This window comes from Oncorhynchus mykiss, chromosome 11, assembly GCF_013265735.2.
Source record: "Oncorhynchus mykiss isolate Arlee chromosome 11, USDA_OmykA_1.1, whole genome shotgun sequence".
NCBI classification, from domain to species: domain Eukaryota; kingdom Metazoa; phylum Chordata; class Actinopteri; order Salmoniformes; family Salmonidae; genus Oncorhynchus; species Oncorhynchus mykiss.
Window position 1 is genome coordinate 34,576,969 of NC_048575.1, and position 12,474 is coordinate 34,589,442.

The window sequence follows — 12,474 nt, forward strand, 5'->3', positions numbered from 1 at the left end:
TGTTTGCTTGTTGCCAATTTTAACCGCACATTTGTTTTAAATGTACATTGTTTTTATAACATATGTTTTCCCTCCAATACCACTTTATATTAGTTTATAAAAAATACCTTTGTCAAATTTAATCAAATGCCTTCTTGAAGTCTACAAAACACAAGTAGATTTTGACTTTGTTTTGGTTTGCTTGTTTTTCAATTAGTGTGGAGGGTGTAAATGTGGTCTGTTGTATGATAAAAAAAAAATCCAATCTGGATTCTGCTTAGGATGTTTTCATCAAGAATTTGCTGTTAACACACATTCCTCTAATTATCTGGGTCAAATTTGTCTCTATTTTTATAGATTGATCACACCAATCTTTGGTTCCAAATATTGGGGAAAATACCAAAACTGTTGAGTTTGAGTACAGCCAATTTGAATTTGTGAAACGTATATTTGATCATTTCATTTAAAATACCATCAGCAACACAGTCCTTTTTGGGTTGGAGAGTGCATAGTTTTTCCCAATAATTATTTTTCTGTAATTGGGCTATCCACAGGATTTTTCACTGCTGATTTCCAGGATTGTCATTTTTCTTATTTTTATATATATATATACATACAGACATACATACATACATACATACATACATACATTTGTTCTGGGCTCTTGTTATAATGCTGTAGGTTTGCAAAGTGATTCCTCCACATATCCCCATTTGTGGATAGCCAAATTCCTCATGAGGTTTGTTTAATTTATTCAAATTCTCCCAGAAGTGGTTTGATTCTACGGATTCCTCAATTACATCCAGATGATTTCTAATGTGGTGTTCCTTTTTTGTTCTTAGGGTGTGTTTATATTGCTTCAGTGTTTCCCCATATTGAAGGTGTACATTTGTGTTTTCTGGGTCTCTGTATTTTTGATTAGATACAGTGCCTTGCGAAAGTATTCGGCCCCCTTGAACTTTGCGACCTTTTGCCACATTTCAGGCTTCAAACATAAAGATATAAAACTGTATTTTTTTGTGAAGAATCAACAACAAGTGGGACACAATCATGAAGTGGAACGACATTTATTGGATATTTAAAACTTTTTTAACAAATCAAAAACTGAAAAATTGGGCGTGCAAAATTATTCAGCCCCCTTAAGTTAATACTTTGTAGCGCCACCTTTTGCTGCGATTACAGCTGTAAGTCGCTTGGGGTATGTCTCTATCAGTTTTGCACATCGAGAGACTGAAATTTTTTCCCATTCCTCCTTGCAAAACAGCTCGAGCTCAGTGAGGTTGGATGGAGAGCATTTGTGAACAGCAGTTTTCAGTTCTTTCCACAGATTCTCGATTGGATTCAGGTCTGGACTTTGACTTGGCCATTCTAACACCTGGATATGTTTATTTTTGAACCATTCCATTGTAGATTTTGCTTTATGTTTTGGATCATTGTCTTGTTGGAAGACAAATCTCCGTCCCAGTCTCAGGTCTTTTGCAGACTCCATCAGGTTTTATTCCAGAATGGTCCTGTATTTGGCTCCATCCATCTTCCCATCAATTTTAACCATCTTCCCTGTCCCTGCTGAAGAAAAGCAGGCCCAAACCATGATGCTGCCACCACCATGTTTGACAGTGGGGATGGTGTGTTCAGCTGTGTTGCTTTTATGCCAAACATAACGTTTTGCATTGTTGCCAAAAAGTTCAATTTTGGTTTCATCTGACCAGAGCACCTTCTTCCACATGTTTGGTGTGTCTCCCAGGTGGCTTGTGGCAAACTTTAAACGACACTTTTTATGGATATCTTTAAGAAATGACTTTCTTCTTGCCACCCAGATTTGTGCAATATACGACTGATTGTTGTCCTATGGACAGAGTCTCCCACCTCAGCTGTAGATCTCTGCAGTTCATCCAGAGTGATGATGGGCCTCTTGGCTGCATCTCTGATCAGTCTTCTCCTTGTATGAGCTGAAAGTTTAGAGGGACGGCCAGGTCTTGGTAGATTTGCAGTGGTCTGATACTCCTTCCATTTCAATATTATCGCTTGCACAGTGCTCCTTGGGATGTTTAAAGCTTGGGAAATCTTTTTGTATCCAAATCCGGCTTTAAACTTCTTCACAACAGTATCTCGGACCTGCCTGGTGTGTTCCTTGTTCTTCATGATGCTCTCTGCGCTTTTAACGGACCTCTGAGACTATCACAGTGCAGGTGCATTTATACGGAGACTTGATTACACACAGGTGGATTGTATTTATCATCATTAGTCATTTAGGTCAACATTGGATCATTCAGAGATCCTCACTGAACTTCTGGAGAGAGTTTGCTGCACTGAAAGTAAAGGGGCTGAATAATTTTGCATGCCCAATCTTTCAGTTTTTGATTTGTTAAAAAAGTTTGAAATATCCAATAAATGTCGTTCCACTTCATGATTGTGTCCCACTTGTTGTTGATTCTTCACAAAAAAATACATTTTTATATATTTATGTTTGAAGCCTGAAATGTGGCAAAAGGTTGGAAAGTTCAAGGGGGCCGAATACTTTCGCAAGGCACTGTATATTTGTCAATGACGTTTAGATTTTTGCAATCATCAAAACATTTTTCATTGTCTTATTGTTTTGCTTTGTTCTTATGTTTCTTTAGATTAGCCAAGAAGGCTAATTTGTCAAATATAAAGTTTACGTTCTAAACGGCCACATTTTCAGTTTCAACAATGTTAAGGCAAAACATTTGTCCAGGAGAGATTGTATCTTTTGGCTACTAATTGCTTTTTGATAGATTTCTGTGCTGTTTGCACTCCATCTATAGGCCTGTTGAGTATGGGGTCAATTTCACGCCATATGTATTGAACTCAAAATGAAATTGTGGACATGAAAAATGTTGAATGTAAACATATTTTTGAGGACTGGTGAAATGAATGGATTTTGAAATCAAAAACCAAACAATTGTAAACAAAAATAAGACCTCCAAAACCCCAAAACTTGTAAGCAAATCATTTTAAAGTGAGAGCAAACACTTGAAAAAAATGATAAAAATATCTATATTTGAAAACGAATGCAAAAATATTTTTTGGTTAAACTTTCCCAGAAAACAATCCTATTGAATACATTTTGCCTACGCTCTTGCCTGCATGTACTACCTTTTTGGTTACGCTACTCGTATCTTTGCTTTCGATGTCTGTTTCTTTTCTTTCACTGCCAGTCTTTTCGATTGTGAGTTTTGGCATAATTTTTCCATGAAGGACGGGGTTTCGAGGGAGCTGTAGACAATGTGTCGCCATTGGTCCAGTAGTTTTGCAGTGAGGGGCTGGAGGGTGTTGGAGCTGGGGTGTGGCTGGTCTGTGCCGGTGCCACTTTCAGTTGGAGGCTGTTCTGTGGGTTGGGGAGGGGGGGGTGCAGCAGGCAGGGCTGGGGAGGCCTGGCTGGTTGAGTTGGTCTCCTCTGCTGTGTGAGGGCAGGTCATAAAGTGGTGATCTAGCTGCTAACAGCCTGTCCTCTGTTGTCTTTCTCTACTGCAGCTCCTCTCTTAGTGTGGTCAGCTCATTATTACTGCTCTGCCTGTCATTTTGGAGCTTACCTCCTTTGTTATATCAGCCAGTTCTTGCAAGTCCATCTCTCTCTTGCTGAACCTCTATCAGCTGTGTTGCATGGCTGCTGTTCTGCTCTGGCCGCACCTTGGTTAGGAGATCCTCTAAGGTGTGGATGTCTGGTTGCCGTTTGCCTCAAGCTCTCCCTGAGCAGGACAACCTCCCCCTCCAGTTTGGTGAACTCATCCTTCATGGCAGCCATGGTGGTGAGGAGGGCCTGAGCCTGCTCTGCACTGAGGGGGTCGCTCTCCTCCTGGGGCGTGTTCTGCACTGTGCTTGATGTGCCTTTTTGGGTGGGGATAGTGGAGTTTGTCTTGTGGGAGGGCATGCCATTGGTGGTGTCCTCTCTCTCTGCTCTCTCCTTAATGGTCTGAAAGTCTGTTTCAAACAGCCTAAGGTTACCTTGCACCATGACAGTCCCAGTCTTGTAAAAGTTGATTGTTATGGTGCTGTCAGGGTCGTCTGTCTCTTTGACTTTCAGCTTTCAGCCATGACAGATTTTCTCTTTATGGATCGGCAGACTGCTGAGCTCCATGTATTTGGCTGGTCAGTGAGAAAGATGAGATTACTCACATCACCGTTTTTGTAGAGGTCTATGAAAAGGGTTTCTTACCTCTCCTTTAGAAGGTTCTGTTTAAAAGCTTTCCTCGTTGTCATTTTTGGCCTCTGGAGGGTAGAGAATGGTCTCAGCGCTGATGGGGACACGGTGCCTGGGGACTCTGCTACTGCTGCTGCTGATCTGTTCTGCTGCACTGTTGCCGTGGCAACCGGTTTTGTTTGTCTGTTGCTAGCTAACTCTAATTTAGCTCAAAAACCAGCAACAAGGGTGAACAATTCTTCACACATAAAAAACAGAACATATGTTTAAAGTTAGTTCTGTTCTCTTTTTTTGGTTTACTCACTCAGTTTGGTCGTTTGATGTAGTATCAACTCCCCTTGCTAGATTTGTTCTAGCTAGCTTGTTAGCCTGCTGGCTAGGTTGTTGTTGTGTAGCTAGCTAGTGAGGGTCAAAACTTCTTAATTTGGGGCACAAAGTTACTTTTTTTCTATTCTAATTGAATAGAGTTCTTGTTCATCAGTTGTCTTTATTTTTAGATTTGAGTGCTTATCTCATTCTTAAAACATAAATAAATCAGGAGTTCAAGTTGAGCATGTCTGTAGCTCTCTCTCTCTCTCTGCTCTCTCGCTGTCGGTCTCGCTCTCTTTCTCTCTCTCTCCCGGTCTTTCTCTCTCGGTCTCTCCCTCCCGGTCTTTCTGTATCGGTCTCTGGATGTGCTGGCTCAAGCATGTTCTCTCCCCCATCCCATGTGTATATAACACATCTTGAGCTGATTACTGAACGGTGTAGGTTTTATGGCGGTGATTTTAATTGGTCAACCTTTGGAAATGAAGTGGTGATTAAAATGAGTGTCATGGCCAAACAAGTACAAGGCTGTTTAGTCGCTTATAGAGAGGGTCTTAGTTAATGAGTCGTTAGATATCATGTAATGTATCATTTCTGGATGGCTGTAGGACTCATTTCATAAAATAGGGAACTGAAATGTATACTGTGTAAAATTAATGCTAGTGTTGTAATTTCTATGGCTTAGTAATTTGTTGGACTAGAATCAGAATAACTTACTATCCAAGTACATTTACGTATTCAGGCCCCTTTACTTTTTCCACATTTTGTTACGTTATATCCTTATTCTAAAATGGATTAAATAAAACATTTTCCTCATCAATCTACACACAATATCCCATAATGAAGTAAAAAGTAAAACCAGGTTTTTAGAAATGTTTGCAATTTCTTAATAAACTGAAATACCTGATTTAAATAAGTATTTAGACCCTTTGCTATGAGACTCGAAATTGAGCTCAGGTGCATCCTGTTAACATTGATCATCCATGAGATGCTTCAACAACTTGATTGGAGTCCTATGGTAAATTCAATTGATTGGACATGATTGGGAAAGGCATACGCCTGTCTATATAAGGTCCCACAACTGACAGTGCATTTCAGAGCAAAAACCAAGCCATGTGGTTGAAGGAATTGTCCGTATAGCTCCGAGACAGATTTATGTTGTGGCACATATCTAGGGAAGGGTACCAAAACATTTCTCCAGCATTGAAGTTCCCCAAGAACACAGTGTCCTCCATCAATCTTAAATGGAAGATGTTTGGAACCACCAAGACTCTTCCTAGAGCTGGCCAAACTGAGCAATCGGTGGAGAAGGGCCTTGGTCACGGAGGAGACCAAGAGCCCGATGGTCACTCTGACAGAGCTTTAGAGTTTCTCTGTGGAGATGATTGCCCTTCTTGAAGGTTCACCCATCTCTGCAGCTCTCCACCAATCAGGCCTTTATGGTAGAGTGGCCAGACGGAAGCCACTCCACAGTAAAAGGCACATGACAGCCTGCTTGGAGTTTGCCAAAAGGCACCTAAATACTCAGACCATGAGAAACAAGATTGAACTCTTTGGCCTGAATTCCAAGCGTCACATCTGGAGGAAACCTGGCACCATCCCTACGGAGAAGCATGATAGTGGCTGCATCATGCTGTTAGGATGTTTTTCAGCGGCAGGGACTGGGAGACTAGTCAGGATTGAGGCAAAGATGAACGGAGCAAAATACAGAGAGATCCTTGATGAAAACCTGCTTCAGAGCGCAAAGGACTGGGGCTAAGGTTCACCTTCCAACAGGACAACAACCCTAAGCACACAGACAAGACAGCGCAGGAGTGGCTTTGGGACAAGTCTCTGTCTGAATGTCCTTGCGTGGTCAAGCCAAAGGCTAAACTTGAACCCGATCAAACATCTCTGGAGATACCTGAAAATAGCTGTGCAGCAACTCTCCCCATCCAACCTGACAGAGCTTGAGAGCATCTGCAGAGAAGAATGGGAGAAACTGCCCAAATACAGTTAATAATGGAACAACATCCACACCTAGCCTACAGTGACACATAGTCTTCAGGGGAACATCTGCACAGGGGCTTTCTGATTTTTAAATCCAAATCCAATCTGATTGACAGAATAGTAATTTAGGACAAATAAGTTAGTATATTTCATCATTACTCCCTCCCTCTTTCCCGTCCTCTCTCATAGACAAAGTTCCGCCTTTGGTTGGTATTGCCTGCTTTTAGAGAGGGTGCAGTGAATAAATTAGTCCCTCTTTTACAGGACAGTCAGGTACATGGAGAGATAAAGGGATAAAGAAAGGAGGAAACAGAGGTTAGGACCACAGTCTGACAGCAAAACATAAAAGCAGCCTTCTCAGCCTGTCGCGGTGTCTGTCTGTTGACAAGGCCTTGCCCTCTAGATGTGACACCTGATCCCGTCTGTGAAAACAGCCTGTAACCTACACTTAACTGGGGAACCAGATAGAGTCGAGACACACTCAGATACCTAGGGTTTATTTATTTTGGTGACTCCACTGTCCTTATATAGACTGCTGTATTTTTTTTCAAATTAAGTTCTATTTCATACGTTTGTTTTCTGATTTCGCAAAACATCAAGCTGCTTCTCACAGCACTGGGAAATTAGAATTGGACAAATAGTGGGAAAATAGGATGAGGAAACCTATCTGACACTAGTTTAAGTGAAATAAATATGGTGCAACTCACACAGAACTACCCTACGCCTTGACCTCTTTCTCCCTTCTCTCTCCAGATGAAATCTTGCAGCAAGGGATGTCCGGCTGCCCTCTCAACCCTATCCCCTCCTCCCTTCTCTAGACCATCTCAGGAGACCTTCTCCCATTACTCACTTCACTCATCAACTCATCCCAGACCCTCTGACTACAAAATGTCCCCAGTTGCTCCCCTCCTCAAGAAAACAACACTCAACTCCTCTGATGTCAAAAACTACAGACCAGTATCCCTTCTTTCTTTTATTTCCAAAACACTTGAGCGTGCTGTCTCTGACCAACTCTCTATCACTCTCAGAACGATCTCCTTGACCCTAAGCAGTCAGGCTTAATGACGGATCACTCACCCGAGACTGCTCTTCTCTGTGTCATGGAGGCTCTCCAATGCTAAAGCTGACTCTCTCCTCTGTTCAAATCCTCCTAGATCTGTCCGCTGCGTTCAACATCGTGAACCATCATATCCTCCTCTCTATCCTCTCAGGGATGGGTGTCTCTGGCTCTGCACCCTATTGGATTGCATCCTACCTGACAGGCAGCTCCTACCAAGTGACTTGGAGAGTGTGTCCTACTCTCACTACTGGTGTCCCCCAGGGCTCGGTTCTAGGCCCTCTTCCCTTTACACACCAATTCACTCGGCTCGGTCATATCCTCACATGGTCTCTCCTATCACTGCTATGCGGATGACACTCAATTACTTTTCTCCTTCCCCCTTCTGACACCCAGGTGGCGACACACATCTCTGCGTGTCGGGGCAGATATCTCAGCTTGGATGTCAGCCCACCACCTCAAGCTCAACCTCGACAAGACTGAGCTGCTCTTCCTCCCGGGGAAGGCCTGCCCGCTCCAAGCCCTCTCCATCACGGTTGACAACTCCATGGTGTCCCCCTCCCAGAGTGCATAGAACCTTGACGTTACCCTGGACAACACCCTGTCATTCTCTGCAAACTTCAAAGCAGTGACTCACACCTGCGGGTTCATGCTCTACAACATCCGTGGAGTATGATCTTACCTCACACAGGAAGTGGCGCAGGTCCCAATTCAGGTACTTGTTATCTCCCGTCTGGACAACTGCAACTTATCCAGAACGCTGCATCCTACCTGGTGTTCCTCACACTCCAGTTGAAGCTCGTAGCCATTACAAGGCCATGGTACTTGCCTGCGGAGCATCAAGAGAAAGTGCCCCTCCCTACAGTACTTTCAGGCTATGCTCAAACCTTCCATACCAACCCGAGCACTCTGTTCTGCCACCTCTGGTCTCTTGGCCGAACACTTGCACTTGACTCATTTCCCCCCTTACTAGCTCTGACTGACTAATTATTAAGGAAAATGTTTCTTACGATGACGGTGATATGTGGTTGACCCACCTAGATATTTTAAGATGAACGCACTAACTGTTAGTCACTCTGCATAAGAGCGTCTGCTAAAATGACTAAAATGTAAATATGACCCACAGAGAGGACTTTACGGCCCAAAAGCCTGTTTTAGCATGGACAGCACCATTGAGGACTTACCCCATTTCAAAGTATTTAACTGGGTTGGACTTCCTATGGGTTAAGGAAGGATCACATAATTCCATCCAGGTCATCAGGAGGGATCAGCCAATGAATTATACTCATGAGAAAACATTCCATAACTGTAGGTGGCAGTAAATCGTCAACCTTGGCTTTAAACATGTTTAAACACACTATAGGTGGCAGAATGCATGTAGTAGAAGAAGAAAATCAATCTTCTTCAACATTGAGATGACTTCAATGGTGCTGCCCATGCTTATATACAATGTTGCAACCTCTAAATACATATATACATACATACACACACACACACACACACAAAACATATGTGGACATCCCTTCAGATGAGTAGATTCGGCTATTTCAGCCACACCCGTTTGACTGGTGTATAAAATCAAGCACACAGCCATGCCATTTCCATAGACAAACATAGGATGCCACCTTTGTCAGTTCGTCAAATTTCTGCAATGCTAAAGCTGCCCCGAATCAACTGTAAGTTCTGTTACTGTGAAGTGTAAACGTCTAGGAGCAACAACGGCTCAGCCGTGAAGTGGTAGGCCACAAGCTCACAGAACGTGACCACCGAGTGTTGAAGCGTGTTGAGCATAAAAAATCGTCCTCTAACACTTACTACAGAGTTGCAAACTGCCTCTGGAAGCAACGTCAGCACAATAACTGTTTATCGGATGCTTCATGAAATGGGTTTCCATGGCCGAGCAGCCGCACACAAGCCTAAGATCACCATGCGCAATGCAGGTTGGAGTGGTGTAAAGCTCACAGCCATTGGGCTCTGGAGCAGTGGAAAAGTGTTCTCTGGAGTGATGAATCATGCTTTACCATCTGGCAGTACGACGGACCAATCTGGGTTTGTCGGATGCCAGGAGAACGCTACCTTCCTCAATGCATAGTGCCGAATGTAATGTTTGGTGGGGGAAAAATGGTCTGGGGCTGTTTTTCATAGTTTGGGCTTGGCCTCTTCCATTGAAGGGAAATCTTAACACTACAGAATACAATGATAATTTAAGACGATTCTGTGCTTCCAACTTTGCGGCAACAGTTTGGGGAAAGCCCTTTCCTGTTTCAGCATGACAATGACCCCGTGCACAAAGCGAGTTCCATACAGAAATGGTTTGTCGAGATCGGTGTGGAAAAACTTGACTGGCCTGCACAGAGCCCTGACCTCAACCCCATCAAACACCTTTGGGATGAATTGGAACACCGACAGCGAGCCTAACCAACATCAGTGCCCAAACTCGCAAATGCTCTTGTGGTCCCTTATAGCAGCAAAGGGGGGGGGACCAACTCCATATTAATTACCATGATATTGGAATGAGATGTTTGAACATACTTTTGATAATTTAATGTCTCTATGGTATGGCCATGAAACCTCCCTAGCTCTGCTAATCAGCGGTTGTGTTTTACGTCCAGGGTTGTAAAGGTGATCTGTGTTTGTGGCTCTTCATTCCTAATTAGGCTATATTTTGTCCCTGGCAAAGTTAAAGTAGCTCACTGAAAAATGTAGCCCTAACCATGTCAATTATGCATACTTATTCAATCACATAGTGCACCTGCTTTTATTCAGACTATGAGAGATGTGGCAGCTATCAAATTTTATTAGTCACATGCGCCGAATACAGCAGGTGTAGACATTACAGTGAAATGCTTACTTACGTGTGCCCCTAACCAACAATGCAGTTGAAAAAAAAAATACAGATACGAAATAGAAGTAACAAGTAATTAAAGAGCAGCAGTAAAATAACAATAGCGAAACTATATACAGGGGGGTACTGGTACAGAGACAATGTGGAGGCTATATACAGGGGGGTACTGGTACAGAGACAATGTGGAGGCTATATACAGGGGGGTACCGGTACAGAGACAATGTGGAGGCTATATACAGGGGGGTACCGGTACAGAGACAATGTGGAGGCTATATACAGGGGGGTACCGGTACAGAGACAATGTGGAGGCTATATACAGGGGGGTACCGGTACAGAGACAATGTGGAGGCTATATACAGGGGGGTACCGGTACAGAGACAATGTGGAGGCTATATACAGGGGGGTACCGGTACAGAGACAATGTGCGGGGACAATGTGTGGCCATACAGTCCAATTACCCACAAGGGCAAAGGAGAAGGGGACATCACCCTCTGAACATATTTTCTGACCTTTCAGTCATGTACTTTCAGCCAAAGAAAATAGAAAACAGACAGCTGTTCTGATTTACGTAGTAAAGTTGCTTCATTCTTTCACTGTTCATCCTCTTTTATGGTTATCAGACATTTCCATCTCTTTTTATTACACTGTGTGTCGTGCTGACCGTATATGTGTGTGAGTGTGTGTGGTTTCTGTGTGTGCTAGCCTGTTAGTGGCAGTGAGGTGATAGCTCTGGGTGTCAGTGGAGAACAGCAAATCATGCCAGGCTGATGGGTGGGATTTTCCCAGAGTGCCTATAGGGCTTTGGTCAAAAGTAGAGCACATTGTGGCTTAATATTAAGTTGTTTCCAGTTGACTGGACAGATACAGTGCCTTGCGAAAGTATTCGGCCCCCTTGAACTTTGCGACCTTTTGCCACATTTCAGGCTTCAAACATAGATATAAAACTGTATTTTTTTGTGAAGAATCAACAACAAGTGGGACACAATCATGAAGTGGAACGACATTTATTGGATATTTCAAACTTTTTTAACAAATCAAAAACTGAAAAATTGGGCGTGCAAAATTATTCAGCCCCCTTAATTTAATACTTTGTAGCGCCACCTTTTGCTGCGATTACAGCTGTAAGTCGCTTGGGGTATGTCTCTATCAGTTTTGCACATCGAGAGAGAATTTTTTTCCCATTCCTCCTTGCAAAACAGCTCGAGCTCAGTGAGGTTGGATGGAGAGCATTTGTGAACAGCAGTTTTCAGTTCTTTCCACAGATTCTCGATTGGATTCAGGTCTGGACTTTGACTTGGCCATTCTAACACCTGGATATGTTTATTTTTGAACCATTCCATTGTAGATTTTGCTTTATGTTTTTGGATCATTGTCTTGTTGGAAGACAAATCTCCGTCCCAGTCTCAGGTCTTTTGCAGACTCCATCAGGTTTTCTTCCAGAATGGTCCTGTATTTGGCTCCATCCATCTTCCCATCAATTTTAACCATCTTCCCTGTCCCTGCTGAAGAAAATCAGGCCCAAACCATGATGTTGCCACCACCATGTTTGACAGTGGGGATAGTGTGTTCAAGGTGATGAGCTGTGTTGCTTTTACGCCAAACATAACGTCTTGCATTGTTGCCAAAAAGTTCAATTTTGGTTTCATCTGACCAGAGCACCTTCTTCCACATGTTTGGTGTGTCTCCCAGGTGGCTTGTGGCAAACTTTAAACAACACTTTGTATGGATATCTTTAAGAAATGTCTTTCTTCTTGCCACTCTTCCATAAAGGCCAGATTTGTGCAATATACGACTGATTGTTGTCCTATGGACAGAGTCTCCCACCTCAGCTGTAGATCTCTGCAGTTCATCCAGAGTGATCATGGGCCTCTTGGCTGCATCTCTGATCAGTCTTCTCCTTGTATGAGATGAAAGTTTAGAGGGACGGCCAGGTCTTGGTAGATTTGCAGTGGTCTGATACTCCTTCCATTTCAATATTATCGCTTGCACAGTGCTCCTTGGTATGTTTAAAGCTTGGGAAATCTTTTTGTATCCAAATCTGGTATCCAAATCTAAACTTCTTCACAACAGTATCTCGGACCTGCCTGGTGTGTTCCTTGTTCTTCATGATGCTCTCTGCGCTTTTAACGGACCTCT

At 43.0% G+C, this 12,474-nt stretch overlaps 1 protein-coding gene across 3 annotated transcripts in view; it reads left to right on the forward strand.

Annotated features, from left to right (window-relative positions):
* The window catches only part of LOC110535611 (rab effector MyRIP), a 153,270-nt gene that overhangs the window by 17,628 nt on the left and 123,168 nt on the right, over positions 1–12,474 (forward strand). The window lies entirely within an intron of this gene.